Below are 7,241 nucleotides of genomic sequence, written 5' to 3'. Positions count from 1 at the left end.
AAACTTGACACAAATTGCTTTCCTACAATTTACTACATGCATTCATGCATAGTAACAAATTTCTCCTCCACTTTCCAGCCATAAATCTAAAGAAGTTCAATGGTCCATGGGTAAGATCAGTAAGCAACACTTCTGAGAGATAATTTGATTTGAAACGTAGCAAGAATGCACAGTTCAGGACAGACCAAAGAATAGGTCAATTTACAAACAGTTCAATGCGCTGGCCAGAATGAACCAAAGATACGGTCAATTCCTCAACCCCATCACCAGCATACAATTCCTCCTCCAAAGGCTTTGATGTACAGCATTGTTTCTTCAATAGCATGGAAAGGATTGATCCCAATTATGCGAAGGTCAGAAATAACATCAAAAAGTACTGACCAAGGATGAACAGTGGCTGTGCCACGCATATGTTGGAAGAAACTTCTACACTTTAAACAGAATTTGTGCTGAGCATCAGCAACAGATTTTATAGCAAGTTAAGAACAAATATACTAAATATTTAAATGCGTAACTAATTTTGAGACAAATCATGCTGTGTTGTAGTGGTCCAAGGGATTTTTATCACAAGAGAGATTCAGTGATCAAGGCAAAAAGCTTGATAAACACTGCTGTAAATTTTAGAAATGCATTATTGCACTTGTAGTCACACAAGGTTTACTGACAGACAAATTACTCTATTCATTTCTGTGCCAGCAAATTGCCGATCAAGCGTTGGCTCTTCCCTTTAACCTATTTTGTTGAATTGCAGTGATCTCTGTGAAATCTAAATTACCCTACATCCTTTTTTTGGTCCAAGCCCCAGGTCCATTACATTAATCAAAAATTCTTTGTTAATAATTACATAATAAACACCGTGAAAATATTAAGAGGCTTACTCAAGAAAAGAAAGTTATTTTTTTTTAAATTCAGTTCCACGATATAAGATAGGTTCATTAGAAAACTGATGACTTTTTCCCCCTCAATGTGCTACGAGCACTCAATTCAGCCTTTGCAGTGGTTTTCAAAGGAGAAAATTAGTTTAGAGAGTGGCAGTTAATGTCCCTATTATAATAATGTTAAAATAGACCATCAATTTCGAGTTCCAGCTTTCTAATCCCTGGAACCTTTCATTGACAAAAATGGTTTTCAAAAAGGAAAAACACTGACTTAAGATGGGTGCAGTGGTCACCTGACCAGATTGGGGGTTTCATGAGCTTGGCTCAAACAACAAGAATCAGTCTGAGCCACAATTAAAATCATTACAAAAACAAATTGAAACTCACCTGTATCCCACGGTGATTGCCACCTTTCTGTGAGTTTCACATACTGGGATTGAAAAGAAACAATGCAGACATGGGAATACACAAACTTTGGGTACAGGAGAAAGAAAATGGATTTGTCACAACAGTGCAGAAAGACAACCTCTCTCACCCGTTTCTCTCAGTCTCTCAAATCCAGCAATGACAAAGCAAACTGGAGAAATATTCACACTCGAGAACTCTACTAATTTCATCATTGTTGAGTATACCAGACATCAATTAACCATGGTCTCATGTCAAAACCTAACGTCTCAAGGGCTCTAAAGGACTGTTCTTTAATTTGCCTATTCCTGATCTTCAATTTGTACTTGACACTCTTCCCCTTTTCAAACTTTATACCTATGTTTGATGATCCATTTTATTATTCTCTCTCAGGGTTAGTAAGTTATAAAATTCCTTTGTCTTTCAACAGTATAGTCATGTACTAAACAATGTTAAAAATCTTTGTTTCAGTCAACTGATGGGTGTCAAAAGAAGATTCTCCTTTCTCATCTGGTTGTAAAATACCCCTTCTTAATATGATTATTACAACAAAGTTACTAATGTTGAAATTCCAATTAAAAGTCTTAGCTGATATATTTCATTAAATCAAAAGCACTTAACATTCCCAAAAATATGACTGATCTGATGTTATCTGCTTGCAAGGCTCTCTCTAGTTATCTTTCACATTCAGTCATTTCCAAACATTATGCTCCAAATGGAGTGACAATAATCATAAGTCTACGACATGGCTGCAAAGAAAGTAAAGAAACACAAATGTGCATTCCAATGAGCCCGCTCACTTGCAAAATGCCAGCTCTAATGGGGAGACAGGTTTGCAATTCTATCCCAGTTTAGCAAATTTGACATTTTACTTGATAAACTGCTGGCAGAATTTACACATTAATGACTCTAACAGTTGACCAATTTAAGAATATAAAACTCATTTAAGACAAGTATACCTTTTTAGTCGCACATCAAGTTTGTGCCAAATAACCAGCTGATTATAAATGCTTGTTTAATGAAATTCAATTCTTCAAGATTTAAACTACAGTGTTGAACATATTCAGGAGACGGTCATTGTTTGAACCAATTTCATTCCACATATCTGAAGTTGGACTCAAAACAAAGCCAGCTAAACCCCTTAATTCAAATCAGAAGAATGGCTGGAATATTAACATATATCTTGTAACAGACTTCTGGGAAATCATGCGCATATATACACAGAGGGAAAACATAGCAAATGTTTGATATGACAACCAACGTGTGTAAAAGGATTGGACAGTTTTGGCTAGATTACAAAGCAGCTGCTTCTACGACAGGAAACTGAAATTACATCGAGCATACTCCATGGAAACTAGTTTCTGCTGGCTGATTATCAGGACAATACTTACACTGAAACTATCAGCACTCACAAAGGAATTTAATCAAATGGATTTTTAAAGTAGACCCCTGAACACACCATGAACATACCACCTGACCTTAATCCAAATACCAGACCAGAAACTCTCCTCCACACCCTTTCAAATTGCAAACTGCTCAGAGTCGGCTCTGAACACACATATTTGATCAGACCATCAAGAACACTCTATTAAACAAGACAGTTCAAGTTTCAGCAAGGAAGGAGCGAAGCAATGTAAACAGGGTCTTGCTTGATTGAAGCTCAAACTAAAGCTACCAGTGTTTTAGCTACAGTTTAAATGCACCCCAAGGAAAATACCTTGATTAGATTGCATTATAAATCATCAATGGCAGAATGAATTCTGTGATCTAGACTTACACACTGACTGAACCACAAAGGTAATATTGTGAACACATTGAAAGAGCATGCTTTGATAAATTTAAAGCAAATGAGTCACTCCTGTATATCTGTCCCCTCAGGGGTTCCATTAAGAAGATTTAAGAGACTGCACAGAACATAGATTATACAGTATTACCTGATCAATTCAGGGAATTTGATCAGCTTGATATTGGCATTGCAGAGTGAAATGTGAACCAAGGAACTGAAAGAGCGGAAGGAAAACACGACAACACTGGCTGTACACTGTTGTAAAGACACTGAAGAAAAGCAGAGTGAAGTAAATAGTACAAGACCAGGTCCCCAGTATGAATGTTAAAAGGAATTACGTACAAATGTTGCTTTGCTGAAACTGGATACATTGTCCAACAGAATATAAAAGAGCTTTCAGTCTGTACTCACAGATGCTACTTACAGGCTGAGGAGCCAAATGTAAACCCAGCTGCTATAAGGAAAAAGAAAGAGGATCCTTCCCATAGGCTACCTTCACTAGCAGTGGTGTGTAGCATTAGTCAGCTGTCTCGATTCAAATTTTAACAACCCCAAAAAAAGTGAACAGCTGAAAATATTCATGTTCATACTGTAGACATTATGGAAAACAGCAGTTTCCACATTAAAATTAAAGTTTACACATAAACCTAGCCATACTTGCCCTAGCAATAACTTGATGCAAACTGTGGCTTTCACTCAAAATGATAAAACACTGAAGAGAGACAGAGACAATCTAAAGTAAATGAAGAAAACTTAAAATATAAATAAACAATTTAAATATTATTTCCCCTTCTAATCTTCTCTCCAGAAGAGATGATTAGAATACAGATCTGTAGCAAATTGGATGCCCTTTATTCCGTCATAAAGACGATTTTTCTTTGTTTACTTACAGGATGTGGATAACTCCAGCTACACCATTCTTTGCCCATCCTCAACTGCCCTGGAGAAAATGATGGCATGCCCCCTTCTTAAACTGCTGCAGTCCTTGCGGTGTCAGTACATCCACAGTTGTATTAAACAGGGGGATTGAGGATTTTAGATCCAGCAACACTGAAGGAATGATGACATAGTTCCAAGTCAGGATGGTGTATAGCCTGGAAGGGAATTTGCAGGTCGTGGTGTGCCCATGTATTTCCCTCAACCTTTTGGTATTACTGAAGTGCATCTTGTATGGTACCCATTACTGCCACTGTGTGTCAGTGGTGAAAGGAGCGAATGATGGTAACGGTGGTAGTGGTGGTGGTTGGGATGTCAACCAAGCTGGATGCTTTGTCCTATTGAGCTTCAAGCTGCACTTATCCAGGCAAATGAAAGTAAAGTAATCTCACACATTCCTGACTTGTGCCTTGTAGATGTTGTACAAGCACTGGGCAGACAGGAAGCAAGGCTGTCACCTAGAATTCTCATCTACTGACTTGCTGTTGACATGGTTGATCTAGTTCAGTTTCAGGTCAATGGTAACCCCAAGATGTTGATAGTTGAGAAATCAGCAACAGTGGCACCATTGAGTGTCAAGGTGAGGTGGTCAGATACTAGCCCATTGTCTGTCTGTAATACAGATGTTACTTACTATTCATCAGCCCAAACCTAGATGTTGTCAGGTCCTTCTGCACATGGACACGAGCAATTTAAATATCAGAGTTGTCATGAATGGTGCTGAACCTTCAGCAACGATCAGTAAACATACATGTTTTATCATGTTGCTCCGAGTAGGATGGCATGCCAATAGAAGGACCAGGCAGAACCAAGAATGAGGTGTCAACCTGGTGAAGCTACCAAAAATCATACGTAGCATATGACAGATAGAGCTAAGGGATCCCACAACCAACGGTTTAGATCTAAGCTCTGCAGTCCTGTCACATCCAGTGGCGAATGGTGGTGGACAATTCAATAACTCACTGGAGGAGGCTCCACAAATATCTCCATCCTCCATGATAGGAGGGCCCAGCACATCTGTACAAAAATAAGGCTGAAGCATTTGCAGTAATCTTCAGCCAGAAGTGCCGAGTGGATGATCCTTCTTGACCCCATCCAGTGGTCCCCAGCATCACAGATACCAGGATTCAGCCAACTCAACTCACTCAACGTGATACCAAGAAACAGGTGGAGGCACTGGATAATGCAAAGGCTGTGGGCCCTGACAACATTCTGGCAATAGGACTGAAGATGTGTACACCAGAACTTGCCACTCCCCTAGCCAAGCTCTTCCAATGCAGGTACAACACTAGAGGACCTGATGCTCATCAACAGGAAGAGAATCCAACAGACCATCTGGAGGGCAGTGGTGAGAAGCAACCAAGGAGTGTTCTGGGAGAACTCAACTCAGACAAATGACTGAGAAGGGGTTGTAGACATAGGCTTGACAGCTCAGGAACTAGGTTTGAAGACAATGCCTGGAATGAGATAAAGTACTTATTTTTGAAATTTCTTGTGCTCAATGCTGATGTTTCCCCTGGTGTCTTTTGAAACTAGAAATAAGTTAACTTATAGAAAATGAGAGTGGCCTTTGCTGTTGAAAGCCCTTGCAACAAGTAATGCTAAGCAATTGCGGATTCAGATGAATTATTAAAAGTGTATAAACTTGAACATATCTGCAAATTCTCTTTTGCCAAATATTCTACATAAAATGTGTTCTCCAGAATGAGCACTAATTTTTCAATGTCAACAAACTGGACTGAATTCATTGAAAGAAACTCTTACTTTAATACTTTTCTACTTTTCCAAGTCCAGTTCATGATAGTAGAATCGCAAGGTCATTCATATTTACCAGAAATGTCACTATGTAATATACCAGCAGAAGTCACAATGCATGTAAGGCAGATCAGCAGACAACTGCATTTTATGGTTACAAGTCGGCACATCAATCAGCTGGCTTTACTCTGCAACTACAGCCTTCTTAATTATTACGTAGTAACACATGGTTGAATACTACCTTGGACATATTGGTCAAAGAAGCCTTACTAATGCAATATTTTCATGTAATTTTATTATCATTATGATTACTCTAAAGTAAAGGACATTTGACAGAAGCTCCAAACTCTAATCAATTATGTGGTATCAGGTTTACTCAAGGTAACATCCAGAATGACACTGACATGTAGAAAAAAAGACAAAAAAAAAAATGACAAAAAATTGACCAGGGTCTGGGTAAGTGAGATTGGCAATACTTGTGTCATTGATGTAGGCGCTTTGGTGGGGCGACTTATAAAACTTTTCACTGTACTTTTCATGCAAAAATACACGTGACAATAAATTTCTATACAATTCTAACTGGTCAAAACAACATGGCGAATCAAGATCCACAGGCTTACATCTAAAGCCAATAGCCTTCAAGCTGATTTTCAACAGATCCAGAGTAATGCACTGTCTGTATGAGTCAAGGACATTATAATGCACTTTAAAACCAGTAACGTTAAGAGGATGGATAGCATATCAATAGGTAGATCAGTTGATTATTCAAGCACGTCTCATGTTTCTTTTTCACTTAGTCTTTAGACACAGGAACAGCACAACACTCATGAAATTAGCTGCTCCTAAAGTTTAAGACTGAAAACAGAGAGTAATTTAACTGTTCTGTTTTATGTTTGCTGCCAGCAGATTGGTGAGTTTAAAACAAAAGATTGAAATAACTAGATTGTTCTGTATTTGGGATGAGGGGGGAGATTGGTTTAGCTCAGTGGTCTTGATAATTCTGTTTGTGATGCAGCAAACAGTGTAGGTTCAATTCCTGCACCAGCTGAGGTTGCCATGAAGGATTCTCCTTCTCATCCTCTCCCCTCAGGTTAAAACACCACTAGTCATCTCTCTCTAAAGAGAGCAGCCCCTCTGGTCTGTTAAGTCTGCGGTGACTTTATCTTTGTGTGACTGAGTGGTTTTGATGATGGACTTGAAATCCAATGGGGTCATTCTGCACAGGTTTGAATCCAGCCAAGGATTTCTCTTCAGGTTCAGATAGCTCAGTTGGCAGGATAGCTGGTTTGCAATGCAGAATAATGCCAACAGCATGGGTTCAATTCCTGCACCATTAAGGACTCTCCTTCTCAACACCTCCCCTCACCTGACTCTCAGGTTAAACCACCAACAGTCATCTCTTTCTAATACAAGCAGCAGCCCTATGGTCTAGTAGGAAACTTTAGCTTTATAGCACTTGTTCACTACTCAATTGAGACAGG

This window comes from Rhincodon typus, chromosome 4 (genome assembly GCF_021869965.1).
Source record: "Rhincodon typus isolate 14 chromosome 4, sRhiTyp1.1, whole genome shotgun sequence".
Classification (NCBI taxonomy): Eukaryota; Metazoa; Chordata; class Chondrichthyes; order Orectolobiformes; family Rhincodontidae; genus Rhincodon; species Rhincodon typus.
Note: the sequence above shows the minus strand (reverse complement) of the source record.